We start from the raw sequence: 18,098 nt of genomic DNA on the forward strand, positions 1-18,098 counted from the left end.
CTCAGGGTTTTACACTTTCCATGTTGGTATTTTTCTCCAAAGTCCTTTGTCTGCTATGACTGACTTGATGACTTCATTGCTCTGTTCTTGCTTTTCTTTTTCTTGCATGGCTGTAGATTACCTACAGTCTCACAGCTCAACTTTTGTTTGCTTTTTTCAATTTTTTTTTTTCTTCTGTAAAGCTGAGCTGAGGACACAGATGTCACAAAGCTGGGCCCTGGTTACAGGCAGCTGACTCCTGGGCCGCTGGTTACAGCGGCTGGCTCTGGGGAGAAAACTTGCATAGCGCAGCGCAGCTCCTCTCCTGCAGTCAGTCCTTGCAGTGCCTGGGATGGCACCAACTAAGGCGCTGCGCGGTGTCATGATCTGTGAATTCCACCATATCATTTTAATGCTGACCTTGAATACACAACCCAGAAATAACAATTTTAGTCTCGCTAACCATGATGCATGCTTCAGCATGTCTGAAAATGACTTCAAATTTCAGGCTTTTCTATCAAAAAAAATAATAAAACCCAAAGCTGTAAGAGAATGCCATAGGAATTTTCTAAATTTGCTATTACTAAAAGACTTGAGATGCACCTTGTAGGGTTTTTTGGTGTGGGGGTTTTTTGTGGTTTTGTTTTTTTTTTTTGTTAGATGCAAGACTAAATGGCTTGTTCTGAAGATGGTTTTCTGCCTTAAAACTGCAAATGCAAAAATGCTGAATATTCAGAATTTTGGCTTGAGACTTGCTGTACTGATTATATCACAAGTGAGCCAGAAGGTTTTTAAGTCAAGCCTTTCTCCTAGTTCACCTTTAATTTCAATAGCTAGTACTTAAAAGGAAATTTTGACCAAAAAAACCCACATTTCTATATTCCTGGAAGTGTTAAAACTCACAAATATTCTAACTTGTAGTTGAGACATCATAGACTCGAGAGTTCAAACTTTAGACTTTTTAATGCATTCTGTGGTTTTAAAAAGCTTTTCGGTTTTGTACACGTATATACTTTTGCAGGCTTTTTGAATAGATATGCCACAGATGTGGAAGGAACACAAACTTTTGCACGCCAGCTTACACACTCAAATACTTATAATGAATATTGTTGATGTCACTATAGCTACATGTTCTAATTCTGTGTTTGCTTTCACATGCAGCATAAGCGCAGCACTCCAGAAAAAAGTGTAGGGACTAAGGTAAAAAAGCATGGCCGTTTCTTAAGCATTCTTTTGTAGCTAAACTTAATTTATAAGCTTGTTCTTGAGAGTATGTTTGGTATTTTGGGAGAACTGTATTAAGCTGTTTTTACAGCTGACTTGGTGACATTTCTCTAAGTATAATATGCTGTTGTTCCAGCATGGCAAAGGTCTGCATAATTCATGTGTGCTCAACTTAATCACTGGTTTTCTTCTTGTGACAATAAATGGCATTGTACCAAAAGCAATATATCCTGTGTGTAGTTAGTAGTGGAAATAATTATTACTGTGCAGCTTTTATTTTCATTGTTTTTGCAGCCACTAACATGGATCGTGCACATTGACAGTTGCTCCAGGCTATTAAAGATGTCTGGGGGGAATAAAAGGGTCCCAAATAATACTTGTTTGCTTTCTGGAAGCTGCTGCTGTACTTCGAAGCAGAAAAGGGTTGCATCTGATGCTGCATTTAGCTTATTTTCTTCTGAGTCTTATCATCAGAATACATCTAGATCTAGAGTGTTTCTCCGGAATTGCTCCTCCACATTTTTCCTCTTGAGAAAGGCCCAGGCTCAACACCAGCATCGTTAGAGCCAAGGATTGTAAGAGAGCGGAAGGGCTTTTTTTTCTCTGCTTGATTTTGGGATTCTGCTAAGCTATGCTCAGCCTTATTAGATCACGGCACTGTAAAAAGACTTGCGGAATGCTGCAACTGGTTTTGCTCACCAACTACTTAACTCGAGACCAGATAAGACCGCGCAGGCAATATGCAATGCATGGGAACTCTCTAGTCTTAAGTTCTGTCCCTCCTGCCCCCCCAGTAGCAGTTCTGCGCTACTGGCTCTGCAAGTAAACCAGCCCTGGATAACTTTCCCTTCGAAGGGGGAAGCTTTGTTTTTCCTTTCTGGGTGCTCAAAAGGGCAAGATACTGAGACAGTTATCTCCCCACCACTTGCATTTGACTGCTAGTGTGTAGTATTCATCATACTAAAATGTCACTGTAAAAAAAATTTAATGCTGTAGAAATAACAGGGCTGAAGAACTTGCTTTTCTTAATGTGTATATTCCTCCTCACTTTCAAAGTCTGTAGAAAAATACCTACTTTCAGTTATAACTGAATAGCTTTTCTGCGTTCTCTGTGCACATTTTTCTCTGCTGCCTCCTACTCTTCTTAGATGTGACTTACTTTACTGCTAATGGTGTTATAAAAACTGTAGTACTACAGGTGTCATGTGGTAACTTGTAAATAAAATTACTGTAAACACATGGTCAAGTTATTTGTGGTGCTGCTCTGTAAATGTGTGACATTACCTTAGCTGTAATTCTTAACTGCGCTTTCCTGAAGGACCTATACATTGCACTTAGTGATTATAAAGCCAGCGTCTGTGCCTTTTACAAAAAACCTCTCGGTGACTAGCCTCCACAGCAATCTGGTCTTAGTAACAAGTTCCAGACAACTATAGCATTGACAGCAATTCTTTCTAGGCAGTAACTTTGCAACATAATTTGCTAGATGACAGCAAATCAACATTTACGTCAAACTGATTGTCAGTGGAGCAATAATACATTTTAATGTAAATATCTCTAACAATTTGTATAGCAAGTAGAGAACGCAAGATTATTTACAGTTGGAAGCTGATAGGAAACTGCTGCTGTGGTGGCGTTTTTGTCCTTGGAGCCTATCAGCTCTAGCAAAGGACTGTCTGTTTCCTATCCAGTTGAGAAGGTGGCGGAAAAAAGTGGAAGAGGTCTGACCTGTGTAGAAAACACAAAGTGCTATGTTTTAGTTAAAAAAACAGATACACTGCTCTGCTGCGTTCCCTTCATGGCTGGCATGCTGTCAGAAATGGAGCAACAAACGCTGTGTGGCTGGCTCCAGGGGTGTGCAGGCAGGAGAAAAGGTATGGCAGGCACTGCCAGGAGCTGGTGGGGACGTGTTTATGAACAATACTCCCTTTCTCTTCTAGAAAACAGTCCTGAGGAGATCTAATTAGTAGTCAGCTGTTAAGCTCTTCAGAACAATTTGCCTTCGTGTATGCATGTGTTGTGGACAGCCTGTCATTGGTTGGTGTAGCAGTAGATAAAATTTAATTGTTTAAGGGTTTTCATGCCTTTTCTCTGGGGGATGAATGTTTTAGTCCTATGGAACACTTGAAGAAAATATTCAAATGGCTGAATTTTCTTCAGTGCTGGAGCGGTAAGCAATTTGTCGTTCCCAGCTACCTGAGGCTCCAGTCAGCTGTCTTTTGTGTATGCAGGTAAAAACTACATTCTACTCCATACCATGGCAACAGGCTCTTTTTGAAAAGCGTGCCTAAGCAGGGGTGGGTGGGACGGGAAAGCAGGAGAGGCTGTTCAAAATATGTAGTCCTTAACACTGTTCCTCCTGTTGGGATACCTCTATGGAATCATCCTCTGCAGTTCTCTCTTCCCTGGCCCTCTGGCTTCATAACCTGTTTTTTCCTGTTGGTGCAGACTAAATGATGTTGCTTGTCAATGCCTTGTCTGTGACTGATTAGATTTTCGTCCCTCTTCCACTCTTCATCTGGAAGCATAATTCACTCTAACTTTAATTCTGAAATCAGTTATTTTCTTCTTTTTTTTTTTTCTTTTTTTTCTTCTGTGTGTGTGTGTGTGTGATCTCTCGGTAGTTATTACAGAGTTGAGTGTTTTGCTAGGCAAATGAGACTTCCTTGTGAGCCCAGTAACGAAAACCTTGGTAAGCACCTTTGCCTATGCTTACTTGGTTTTGTACAATGGAGTTGACAGATAAATCAGATTTTTTGCTTTCCTTGTGTATTGTGGTGACAGTCATCAAGAGCATGCTAATTTGGAAGAAATTGTTTTTAGAAAACTGCTCAGGTTTAGCAAACATTTTGTGTGCTCATTTTTAAAAATAATTGTCCTAATGATCTGTAGTGCAAGTACAGTTATTTGAAGGGACAGGCTGCCGAGGTCCAGTGACAGGCATGCAGCACTTGCACAACATGTAGTTTGGAGTTCTCCTGAAACTGCCCAGGAGGGGAAAAGCAAATAAGAAGTTGTAGCTCTTTTAAAAGCCACTGGTGAGCCAAAAAATGCTATGTGGTGCTGTCTAATAATGTTAGCTGTGTTCAGAGTTTAAATAGTGCTAAATAAATAAGCAAAGAACAAATTGTTCTCCGCTTTTAAGATGTGGACAACCAACACTTGGGCCAGGCTCCATCGGTCTACTTCAGTTACTGCTAGTCGTAGTCTGTTGAAAGTGGCTGTATTAACACATGTATTTTTGACTATAACTTCCCTTCATACTTTTATTAAGTAATTAAGAAAATTGTGTTCCATTCAGATCAATCCTTTAAAGTTCTGGAAGAAAGAAATGTCCTTTCAATGTTGCTCATGACTTACAATGACTGGATATTTCTGTTTCTCAGCTTTCAAGTGCTCCTGTAATTCACCTTGTTCTTCCCTTTAAATCTCCTTCCCTGCAACTGTTACATACAGTCTTTGGGACCCTGATTCTTATAAAGGTAGTTAAGTGAATTAAGAGGCAAATACCACATGGCAACATTTATCTGGAAACAGTTTCACTTAACGTGGATCAAACAGTTTCTCAAAGCAGGAGCTTGTGGCCTTTTACCATAAGGGGTAATTGAGTTTATTTACAGCAAGCATATTAAACTAAACACTTAGTTCAAAGAATAAACATACTCCAAACAAATACAACCCTTTTCAGAATAAAATGTCATGTCCATGATAGCTATTGAATGGAACCTCTGACAAAAACAACAAAAAAAAGCCAAACCAAAAAACAGGTACTAGGAAACAAAAATGTCTCAGAAGCAATGTGCTTGAATGAATGAAATTCATGCTTGCAACAGAGATTGTCTGAAGGTGGTGATTATAAACCAGGCATTTTTTGTGGGTAGAGAGGTGGGCAGCAACAATGAAGCCTATGGAATTTCTTGTATAAACATTTCTATCCACAAATTGCCACACACCTCCTCAAACAAAGATAGCAATTAATTAACCAGGAGAGTCCGTTTCAGCTCTTAAGGTGCTTATTCAGGATACTAAAGTATTGCCTTGGCATTCACTTGCACTGAGAATGGATTCATGATGACATTTTTGTGTTAAATTATTGAAATTCTGCATGTGTATATTTTGGTTTTACTTGGATGCATGAATCACTTGAACACCTAGTAATTTTCAGTGTGAAAAGAAGTATAGCTGCATTTCAGGGATCCTGCCTTGCTATTGCCTGCTAACTGTACTTGAATTTGGAGCAGGGCGAAACTTTATTTGCTTTTCTTTTGGAGTGCACCCTTCCATGCCCTGGAATGTCTTTAGAATAAAATAATCTTCAGGTAAACTAGTAAAAATTGCAAACCCTCTGTATGGTCTGTTCAGGGATACCCTTTGCACCAACTTAGGCAGTGAAAAGTTAGCTAATATCTAAAAAGCTTGAGGAAAATAGATAATGTAAACCCAGCTCATGCTCTCCTATAAACACAATTCCTATATCCTACTGGTGACTAAACCTTGGGCTGTCAGCTTCCAGGGCTTGGTAGTTAGCAGAAGTTACAATGCTACTGTGTGGTTTTTCCGATGCCATGTTGGTTTTATTACACCAGCCCAAAAGCTGGATTAACCCAGTGCCCTGTCTCCTTCAGGAAGTAATGGGCACAGTCAGAGGTGCTCTACCTCTTCAGTGATTTTCCCCTTTTCCATTTGTTGTCTCCTGTAATCAGTTATTTTCTTGTTGTTTTGTTCTTTTTTCTTTAGTCCTTTCAAACTTAAAGGTTGTCCTAAGATTAATGCCCGGTCTTAGCTGGAGAACAGGCAGCCCACCATGAGAACTTTCTGAAATTCTTTGCAATTATATTCTAGCTTTTGTCAAATGTATGCCAAGCAAATGAAAGCAAACCATAGAAAAACTCAGGTTGGAAGGAACCTCTGAAGGTTACCTGGTCCAACCCCTGCTGACAGCAATGAAGATGTGGTGACCTGGACTACCTCTGGACTGCATGGGGCTGAAGAAGACCTACTCAAGGAAGAGAAGGAGAATGTAGATCTTTAGTTCTTACTTGATTATACCTTACATTGCTAATTTTTGCAGGTTTTAAGAAATACAGTGACAAAGTCAGATATTTAGGCATGGAATTTACCCTTGCACTTTTATTTTCACCCATAATTCAGTCACGTTGCCTGTAGGCTATACAGGGTGCTACCCCTCACAACATCCTTTTTTCTGTTTTGACTGGAAGATATTGCAAAGAGTGTAATTCGCTTTTGTACAGAGCATTTAGCTACCACAGAGATGCAAACAGTGAACCCCTCCTTGCTGTACAGGCTGCCCTTCCTGGCCAGCACCATAGTTTGTGCTGTTCCTGCTCTCGGGCTAAGCATTCATTCTTCTTGTGCTACCTGTTTGCACGTTTCAAGCACTGGATTTTACACATGAAGACAACCTATATTCTAGAAATCAAAAGCCATTTTGAGTAACATTCGCTATTAATTTTGTCCACAGATCAAATTTTTCAGCATCAGGGCTATATAGTCTCCAGAGAGGAAAAAGAAGAGACAAAATTGGTCCTGGAAAAGATGTAATAATACTTCTTATTCAGCCTCCCACTAGAGAGCTTGCCTCCATGAAAATCCAAATAAAAGCTGTTAAAGGAAATGGAAAAGTGTAACTGTAGCTTAGACCTATGTGCTTCAAACTCTCCTGCCTGTTCTAATTGTAGAACTGTTGGAATGGTTATGGTTTGTAGTCGTGCCATCTGCTGGTGGATAGTTGCCATGAATATCGCTTATATAAATAAAAACCTTGCTGAACGATAGTTAAACATGATCATTAAAGAGCAAAATTTATAATACTACCTAGAGTGTTCTGAAAAATATCATATAAATCCACTAGAATTATAGCTCCAATGTTTATCAAAGGCTAACCTAGTGACATTTTAGAGCAGAAACATACCTCTAAAACTATTAGTGAAAGATTTATGTTGTTACATGGTAGGTTTGGGCGTTCTTTTGTTTTGGTTTTTTTTTGTGTGTGTGTGATTTTCTTTCTTTTTTTTTTTTTTTTAAGCAAGCTGAGGATCACAGTGAGAGTGCAGTATTACTGGTCAAGGCAGTACAAATGAGGGTTAAAATAAATTTTTTGTGGACTGATTTGATCATTCTTCCCTTTTTTCCCCAGTTTCTGGCATGGGTCCAAGCAATTCCAACCACCCATGAATAAAGCACACCACCATGTTAGGGAATGAAGCAGAGAAGCAAGGTGAAGCATCAGGTGCTTTCTTAATGTAAATATTAATGATGATTATTATGCTAGTGATGATTGTCAAACTTTGTACAATCTATTTTTCATGTCTCCATACCTATCCACCCCTCTTCATACATACTGACATAAGTATCAAAAGAGAATTCAGGATAAAGGACTGAGAGAAAACAGTATTGTAGCTTCATAACATGAAAAATTAACTTTACTAAACTGTTGCTGTGTTTTAAAACCCCTGCCTATATGTGACTCTATTTCTCTCTTGTGATAATATCCAAGGGATTGCAGAATCTTGTTTGTAGCAGCAGCAAATTGTCTTGCAGGAAGTTTCTGGATACTAACGCTTGGGGGATCTTGCTGGTTATGACAGTTGTTCTGAAGGCTTTGCAATGCTTTCCATGCACCCTGCTCACATAGGTACTCTGCCTGCTCTGTAATTCTTCGAGCTGACAGAAGAGCAGATACCGCTTTTCTGATTAAATGTGAGTTATGTTAACTTGTGCTTGTGTGGTCCTGCCAGAGCAGCTGGTTTGGTCCTGCCCTGTGCCTTCCTGAGCCATGCAGAGGTCTCAGGTGGCTTTTTTTTTTTTTTAGAGCCTAAATGTTTAAGATACCCCAGAAACGAGGCACTGGAATGTGGGTATTTTTGAAGCTCTTGCAAAAAAGGATGGCTGAACAGGGTCTTGACAATGATACCAGGGAGTACAAAACCAAAACTCAGCATGCAAAATGGGTTTCAAAAAAGCAAAGGGCAAGTGCACCTTTGACAGTTATTTTGCATGGCATGCCAACATTGACGCAACTTTTTTTAAATACACTGATGCAGAAAAAGGTTCTTAAGTCTGTGATCCCTAGGCAGTGTGGATAAGATACACCTGAGTGCAGTCTTCTCCAAAACTTAGATACTGATTGCGATGGCACTGCAATATTTGCATTTCGTCCCTGTATTACCAGTTAACCTTCTACCCTGGTGTACTGCAAAACGTGAAGCAGCAGCATTACCTCTGTCTTTATTTTAGGTAATTGTTATTGCATACTATGACATACGCCTGGTAAATTTTATGCTTAGTGCTGGATGCTGCTGTCTTGCATATATCTAAGATAGTCTTTTATAGCTTCCTCCCACCCTTGTTCCAGTCATTTAAATTGCTAACCGTGCTGTGGTTACAACAGCCTGGCCACCCCATTCCTCTCCTGTCCTCTTCCCTGTACGCTGGTGATTGTGCCAGGCTCAGAAAACATTTTGACAAACATGTAAGTACTAGAGCGGAAGAGAATAAATATTCAGGAGCTGTACGGCACAGTACATAGCACAGTGTGTATGTACAGTGTGCATAGTGCCTTCTGACCAAGTGACACACTTATTTAATGCAAATATCTTTTCTTGGTACAAAATCTAGCAAGGAATTCTTCCTATAAAACCATAGTGCAGCTATGAGCAATGAAACACATATGATGGACAGCTGAAAGACTAAGACTTTGATACTGTTAACTCACTATATGTCAGTCTTGCAAACCTGCACTTATTGTCGGATTTCTGAGCACGTCTGCAGGGGATATAAAATGGAGTTCTGGATATGGAATGTGCTCCAGCTGGGCACTTACATTACAAGGTAAGGCTTGTCACTGTCCTGGTTTCGGCTGGGATAGAGTTAATTTTCTTCCTAGTAGCTGGTATAGTGCTGTGTTTTGGATTTAGTATGAGAATAATGCTGATAACACACTGATGTTTTCAGTTGTTGCTAAGTAGTGTTTATGCTAAGCCAAGGACTTTTCAGCTTCTCATGCCCTGCCAGTGAGAAGGCTGGAGGGGCACAAGAATTTGGGAGGGGACACAGCCGGGACACCTGACCCCAACTGGCCAAAGGAATATTCCATACCATATGACATCATGGCCAGTATATAAACTGGGGGGAAGGCTGGCTGGGGGCCACTGCTTGGGAACTGGCTGGGCATCATTTGGTGAGTGGTGAGAAATTGCATTGTGCAGCACTTGTATATTCTAATTCCTTTATTATTATCATAATTCGTTTATCATCATCATCATCATCATCATCATCATCTTCCTTTTCTGTCCTATTAAACTGTCTTTATCTCAACCCATGAGTTTTGTTTTTTTCCCAATTCTCTCCCCCATCCCACTGGAGGGGAGAGGGAGGGAGGGAGCGGCTGCATGGTGCTTAGTTGCCAGCTGGGGTTAAACCACAACAGTCCCTCACTGTTGGATATCATGGATGCTCTGTATGACACAGCAAGAGAGACTGTTCTTGCCAGGAATATTCTGCTGGGGCCTGCAACTCCTTGGAAACAGGCACTTTCTTTGTTTCCACGTCATATGGATCAAGGGATATGTCTTTCATGCTAAGACTGCCAAAATACATGTGCAGCTAGCCACATCCTGTCGTGTACCCAGTAACCAACTCTACCAGTTTCTGGAAACATGATTTGTATTCTCTTGATCTCTGCAATCTTGCATCTCTGACAATATTTTTAGATAGATGAATGCAATTTCTAATGTGGCCATTAGAAGCTCTATCCAGTAACATACAAGCTGATATACAACAGAACAGAAAATCCAGCACACCCTGTCAGCTCACGTCTTCCTGCTGCCAAGACCGAGGGTGCCAAAAGTGAACTACTTACTTTTTTGCAGTCTGAAGAAAATATATAGTTGTGCTATACACCAATGTATGAACTTACATAACTGGGATATGAACAAGGGACTTGCTGAGCTATGTGGTCAGTGAGTCCAGGTGTTGGTGGCCACCTGTAATTTCTGCTATGTGTTTTGTCCTTTCCTATGCTGAGTTTATGGTTTGGGTGGTCAAGCAGTCAAATTGCGGCAGTTACTGAATATACTTCTAGTTCAGGGAAGGCAGGAAGTTGTTGATTGGAAGATATCTGCTTTTTTCTTCCATTCAAATGCAAGCATTTTATTTAATGACAACCAGCTGAAAAATATTTGGTTTAGAGAATAAAAAAATGCTGCTAAAATAAGCAACATTCATCTGTGCTTACGTTTTGGTAGAAATTCTAGGCAGTTCTTGAAGGTAAGTGGCAAGTTACTTCACTGGCCACACCAAGTTAATAGTGAACAGCAACATGATTGCAGGCTGGAGTTAAAAAGTGCTGATAGACACTTGTTCTCACTATGCCTGGCTGAGGCTTCTCTAACAGTAACGAGGAGGATGTAATCAAATGCTATGATTGATAGTGTTACACAGGGAAACAGGCAATACTTGCTTGAGCTAATCTTGTCTTTAACCACTCTGCCTATTTCCCAATTATCAGAAACATTCGACCCATTTGTTCTAAAAGTTATAAAGGAAGTTCACACCTTTATTTATCAATATTTTTATAAGGATGATGGTAATAAGATTCAACCTGTTTTATAAAAAAAATCAGTAGAGTTTCAGCCACAAGATGGAGCCAGTACAGTACCAGGCACATCTTCCCAGATGAAGAAAATGTTACATGCTATTTTGTCTCTAAATCCTTCAGCGGCTTTAAGAGGATTGTTCGCTTCTCACTTTAGTTACTGAGATAGCATTGGAGAAAACAAACCCCAGAAATATCTAGTAGTTAGGGTACAGAATTCGTATATAAATCATTCCAACCCACAAATGAAACTCTTACAGCTAATCTGATCACAAAAAAATCAGTGATGCTTCTTTCTTGACTCTAAACAAAACTAGTCTTTAGACTCAGTTGCATTCTCTGGGGTTTAAGGAATTAAGTGACCTCAGGAAAAGAAAGAAGGAAAGATTAAGAGGAGGGAAAAATGAAAGGCTGGCAAATAAGGCCCTTGGGTTAATCTTACACAATCAGGTGTATCAATATAAGTAATAAAACAGCAGAGGCAGCTCTAGCAGCTACCACAGTGAATTTAATACAGTAAAAATCCCAGTGAGCAGGACAGGAACACAGGGGCTGCTCTGCACATTCTCCTTCCAGCAATCTTTTTAGTCATTAGATAAGTTATTAAAAAAAAATTCATCAGTCAGGCTTGCCTGCAGTATCAAGTTATGGTGTACAATAACTGTGTTCTGACAGTTACAGAGCATCTATATTTTCTTTGTGTTACTACTGCTCTCCTCTTCAGTCTCCTTCTCATTCAATGTCAAAGTTACATTAGACTCATACTAATTACAAAAAAAGCTTTTATTTTTGTCCTTCTCTGATAGAAAATCTCCATGGCCAACATTACTTTTTACTTTGTATAGTGACCTCAACATTGCAAGAAAGAATAAGCTCTCTAATAATACCTGTCTTCATGTAATTCTAGAGAATAGTGTGATGGCTTGAAGTTTTGCCCTACCCTGTTGCATTTTGCCCTGTAAACAACGGGCTGGCTACCAGAGGAAGTCAATCCTCCTAATCAAAATGGGTATCTATTTTTTTTTTTTCCTAGAGTATAGCTTCACTGAGGAAAACTATGTTCTGATTCACCTCTGAAAAAAATTCAGGCGACCTGCTGGTCATTCTTGACAAGAGATGCCTCCTAAATGTAGCCAAGCTTTTAACTTTTACAGTATGTCTGGACCAATTCAGGAGAAAACACTAACAAGCTGAAAACGTTTTTACAATCAATTAGCTTTTTTTTTTTTTTGTTTGCTTTCCCCTTATAATAAGATTGTCAGTAGCAGAAGTCTTCATTAGAGTGTCAGTGCATTTATGAACAGGCCAGTCACATCCCCACTTCTTTCAACTTCAGAAAGGATATGTTTGTATAATATATGATCTGCACAATGGTACTGCTTGTAGAAAAGACAGAAGTTAAACATCTGTAGCACTCACTTTATCTTTCATATATTGTTTATTCAAACAACTAAATTTATTAAAATAGTTGCTGTGAGGCTGATGGATTAATATTTCCAGTAACAGAAATACATTTTCTTAGCATTGCATAAGCTATCATTGTCTAAAAACATCTGTAAGATGGGATCTGTGGGGTGGCCTAACATTTTTACTAGACCAATTACTATGTCATTTCTTCTCAGAAGTCCATTTTGCTTACATTCTCTTAAACATCAGTGATTTTCAAATCTAATTTGCATTTAAGCTGTTAGAGAAACTTTACTATATGTTTCTAGTAAGTTATTGAAAGTGGTGTTACAACTTAAAAAAAAAATTCAACTCGGTGTCTCTGATGTATCTGAAATGCTATTTGTAATTCAGGGAAGGTAATAGACTCATCAAGATTTTGTTTCCCTCTCTATAAGGCTTCTCTGGGCTTTAAACTTTGCAGATCTCCTTGCCTAGAAAGAAAGGTGGGAATAGGCAGATATTTACGTTCTTGAAGTGGGAACAGCAATTCTGAAGTGCCTTTGGGAATCTTAATGAAGAATCAGTTGAATGCCTGGCAATTAACCAAGCAGATAGATATGATCATCAGACTGTCTAAATAGGAAAAGAATGGTTCTGTGCTTGACAGCAACAAAAATCACTGCTGGAATCTACAGTTCAAGAAATCATTTGATAACTTGGAGAAGGATCTGAGAAGAGGTATAGAAACAACTTAGAAATTGAAAAATGTGCTTTATAAAATGCTATTACTCAAAAGGATGACTTGGTCTTATATCTATAGTGAGTCTTACTGTCTCCTCAGTCTTACAGATGAAGGAAAAAACAGCTGAAAGATAAAACTAACTACATTCAAGGGAGAAATAAGATGTATATATTTGTCAATGAGAGTAATTAGTGACTGGAACAAGGAATTAACAATTTGTAGAGACAGGATGTTCTAGGATGTTTTCCTAAGGGATGTTCTGATTTAAATGACAAGTAAAATCACCAGTCACATGGCTTCTGTCTTACAGTGAGTTGTACCACATGATTACAGTAATCTCCTTGGCCCTATTTATCTGTGAAACGATAGAATATGTTTGCGCTGGATGCCCTAATCTGGACAGGATATAAAATGAGGATGGATATGTAAGTCTAGGTTTTAAGATGAGAAACACACCTCTTGGAGGAAGGGGGGGAAAAAAAAAAAAAAGAAAAGAAAGAAACCAAAGAAACCTAAACCAGAAAAAGCTTGAATCCCTGCTTTTAGCCAATTGTTTTGCATATATAGGCAAGTGTATGCAGAGTGTGTTTACACAAAACATGTATCAACAGAAAATTAATCTCTGTTTTTCTATGGCTCACAAAACACAGCTTTAACTTCTCTGATAAGTAATAGCTGGCCAACATTAGCCAAGGAGTCTGTAGCTGCATGAAGCAGATGACAATCCTATATAAAGGTGGATTTTTTAATATGTATGTGTACATTGAACAGCTTATGTACTTTTTATTCTACTACCTTTTCCTTTTGCCTTAGAGAAATGTGTATTCTGCTTTCTTTACTGCTAAATACAGACAATACATGCAAGCATCTGCTTTTGCGCCTTTAAAATGCTGTGGTCCTCATAAAGTGCAATTAGTTTGTATGTGTTGTTGTGCTGGTTTATTGTGTTGCCACTCCAGCTTGCATGCTAAATTGAGATTCAAATGTTCCACCGTACTGTGTAATTTTACTTACCAGGAGGGAATAGCTGCAAAACTGATGATACCATTTCCAGTCTCATGGTAAAGTGCAGCCTGATTCTTGTCTACAGCCTCTATGTGTCTTGCTGGAGGCACAACCTAGCCCTCTCTGCATTCAGAATTACCCAGCCACTATCAGGGGTTCAAAATAGTTGTGTCTTTTCAGTCTTTGGATATGATCTAGACACCCCCCTCAAAAAGGAGCTTGGGATAGTTTAAAATAACTACTACTCTTTCAGAGATGAGGGAGAAGTTATAGAACTACCGGGTTAGGCTCTAGTTCACTGACAGATTTTTGTCCAGTCCAGTAATTTATACCCATGCAGTTCCATTATCAGAAATTAAATCCAAATACTGAATTCTGAAACAGGTTGCAGACTAATGTTAAGACTGCCTGCCATTTTCATCCTGTTTTCCATCTCTAGTGTGCTTTCACAACATTAACTATCAAAACGAGTCTGTATTCAATAGATAAAATCCTCATGCTTATTTCCCATTAAGAGAAACCTGAGGTAGTTTGCCCGTAGACAGTAGGATTTGGAATTTAGAGTTAGGACTGAGAGATATAATGTACAGCTCACACCACTGCCTAAATCTACAGTTTTAAATAACATAGAAAGACCTTCTAATGTATATTTTTGGTACTGCTTTTTGGTCCTGAATCTTCTTTTGTACTAGTCTAAAGCATATTAGAATAAGTTGAAACACTTGTGTCCCCAATTTTAGGACTTAATTTCTACTGTATCTCACCAGTGGCTCCTGGTCTGTGAATCCTACAGTTCCAGAGGCTGTAATTGATTGACTGTGCCAGATATATACATAAATGGAACAGTTATAAATTCTCCATTAGAAAAAGACTGTTGTTAATTTTATAGAGAGAGATATACACGTGTATGCACACACTACAATTGTCTGTTCTGCTCTTGAGTCTCTTGAAAGACTTTCTGCAAATCCAACAACAGCTAGCAGGAAAAGCAGAAACAACCAGTTGCAGGGCTTCCCCACTTACCAAACTAGGCAAGTAGCTGCTCGCAGTCCTTTCAGCTGCCTCTGCTTTTGAAGACAGTCAGAACTCCATGGATCCAGTATTTTTTTCTCTCCACAGCTTGGCTAGTACAAGAAACAATTTTCAGTAATAAATATGACTGTCACTTGTTCTTATGATCACCATTTTCATTACTGTGCTTATATCAAGAGGATTCCTTTTGTTGACCTTATATTTTTAAGACCAAAAGCAGTATATAACAAAACCTGAATGCTTATAAGCTCCTACTACAGTTATCATGCAGTGAAAAGTCTATTTTTTCTAGCAAAAGTAGATATTTAAGTGTTATAAAACCAAATCCTGGAAAAAAAATATATAAAATTACCCTAGCTACTAAGGCATGCTGAAGCTTGAAGTGCTTGTATGCTGGCTAATTCCCTGGTGAACTTCTCTGCTTTAGGTAGGACACTTGTATATCTGTCAGTCTGAATATTAGAAAAGTTTAGTTAACATCTGGTTTTGCTATTTCAAAAGTCACACAAGTGATAAAAGTAGATCTTCCACAGTGATGGTGGGGATAAAAAGAGCAATTCAGATTTTGCAGATGACAAATCACCCTCTAGTGGTGTATATTTCAGTGCTCTGATTAGAGAGAATATACATACTCCTGAATCAGATATCTAGAGTTGGGTGATAAAGACTTTTTTCCACCCCACATCCATTTAGATGTATATGAGCAGATGTCTACCTCCTATAAAAATCATGATACAAATTTGTTTGATGCATAGCCCCCAAACAAATTCCTCTGCCTATTCCCCACTTGAGGATAGCTTGAGACATCAAAGTATTTCAGGACAGCTGATCATATCACTTGGTATTTCGTGATCCACTGAAGCAATAACTTCACTGCATCTTTTCTGGGTTTCCAGGTTTTGCATTGGTGTAGTAGTACAATTTAATACTTCTACTGGTTTCAAAAATCATCCCAAATGAAAAGATACTAATTTATTTGTTCACCTGAAATACCTCCCTACACACACAGTTCCAGACAAGTAACTAAAATATGCTGTGACAAATACCAGTATAATTTATGATGTAGCAACAAGCAGTTTTGCAATTAATGCATAATGTTATATTTTTATATTATATAATCAGGACTTTGAATTTTGTCAGTTATTTCTATATTATACTCTTTAGGCCAGCTGCTGCCATGTCCCAAGAAATAGATGCATATTTATTTTCCTTGGAGAACTTCAGAGAACACAACGTGATAAACATGAGTAACTGGGAAGAGAAGAGCAAACTTTTTTTTTTAAATTACTAAGCTCACATTTATGGCAAACATATAGGAAAGAAGTTATTTTTGTTTTAAAAAATGGTTTTTTCCCTTCTTTCAGTAGTCTTCTTTCAGCTAAAACAGAGAACATGGAGCTTGACAATTCTAAGACCAATCAATTTTTTTTTTAAATTTTGTTAAAGTCTCCAAACTTTTGAGGCTTAATATACCCTCAAGAAGCAAAGGAAGGAATGATCCTGACATTCTTTCTCAGTTTAGATGCCTTTAGATGCCTGACCTGTTCTCAGAAGGGCTTTTAATATTTTTGGATACAATTCACCTCTCAGTTCTATTTCTAATGTGCTAAGCCACATGGACAATGACTGCATGCCATCTCTCCAATTCCTGTAACTCAGTGAATTCCAGAACTACAGACCATAACCTTGATTAGAATCCTAACGAGAAACAGCAACACCCTGCCTTCCTGTTACAGAATTATATTTAAAAAGAAGTCTCATTATGCAGAGCTCACAACAAAAACATAGGCAAGAGTTGTCAGTGTCAAAATCAGTCCCATTAAAATGGTGCGCATTATATTATTGATGACAATATGATTGTGATATAATTAGGACACTACACAGGATTTAGTAGTAGTAGTAGTATGCCATCTGCTTTGCTAATCAAGATCAGAGCCCCACTGTGAAAGGCAGATTTCGCCCTAAGAGTTCACAATCTAAACAGTATAGAAATTGAGATGCAAGCATTTAATTTCTTCCATGCTTTTTGTTTTATTTCACTGTCTCCGTGGACTACAGGCAGTACTTTCAAGTACATCATGCTGTATCAGAGGTTCATTCATACAAGCAACCTTAACCTGCTACTGAAAGCACTGAATACATCCTTGACATGTCTTTATCTTAAAAAAAAAAAAAAAAAAAAAAAGAGAAAAGGATGGTATTCTAACAGTGCAGCTTGTGTATTTGTTACTAGGGAAACAAACAGCAAAGAGAAAGAAACCCTCAGTGTCCTTGTCGTTCGGATCTTTCAGTGGAGAAGCAGAGCTTGTGATAAAACAATGGAAACATTGTTCAGCTTTCGGAATCCTTTGCTGTCCTCGTTGAATGACAGACACTTCTTTCTCCCCATTGTCCATCTTGTCATCTCTGAAAAGGAGAGTCACTTCTATATTCAGGATTGGACTGCTGGTTATTTTTTTATTCCTCATGTAGAGTTTAATTCCTGTTTCCATGTAACCTGGTCAGTTCCTAACACCTAAACCAACATCACAGCATGTCTCTCAAGGTAAATAGAAGAGAGAAACCCAATATTGCATTTGTATCTGTAGAAAAGCATATACAGCAGCACTAGTAATTCCAAGTTCGCACTTCTTCGAGTCGGTACTGAATCAGAGCATCAGCAAGACTTCAGAGAGTGCGAGAGGTATTGCAGCATTTGCCGCATTTCAACATCAGGACCCTGTGCAGCTATGATCCCTGAAGAAGACTGTGCACGTGTGGTACCATTGCCTTTGAGGTTCAGGGGTTGCGTATTATGGTGGGAGCTTTGCCACCAGTTTCAGTGAACCAGTGAGGTGTCATTCCATGTATGTCATGATTGACATCTCACTGGTTTCAGTCAGTCATGAGGTGTCAGTCATGACTTACATGGACTGACACCTCACTACGTGGGTTGGGAGGACTACCTGCAAAGATCAATGTTGTTTTTATCGTGACTTTCTGCTCATTGCTTAATATTCCTTGGTCCTAGTCCTCAAAAAGAGGATAAAAGTTGGAACTATGGTAAACATACTGTGGTATAGGACTTAGAACCTGTAAAATACAATATAAGTATTAACCGTTATTAAAAGG

The 18,098-nt window shown here is 38.7% G+C and overlaps 1 long non-coding RNA gene across 2 annotated transcripts in view; it reads right to left on the reverse strand.

Annotated features, from left to right (window-relative positions):
* Window positions 1-18,098, reverse strand: part of LOC126040846 (uncharacterized) — a 22,180-nt gene continuing 4,082 nt past the window's right edge. The window contains exons 2-3 of one of the 2 annotated variants that reach the window (XR_007506729.1): window positions 14,979-15,079; window positions 1-399 (exon numbers count right to left, since the gene is read on the reverse strand). This is a non-coding gene — a long non-coding RNA (uncharacterized LOC126040846). Of the gene's footprint in view, window positions 400-2,803; window positions 2,932-14,978; window positions 15,080-18,098 lie in introns of those variants that run through there. The other variant, XR_007506728.1, reaches the window with a different exon arrangement.

This window comes from Accipiter gentilis, chromosome 7, assembly GCF_929443795.1.
Source record: "Accipiter gentilis chromosome 7, bAccGen1.1, whole genome shotgun sequence".
Taxonomy (NCBI): Eukaryota; Metazoa; Chordata; class Aves; order Accipitriformes; family Accipitridae; genus Astur; species Astur gentilis.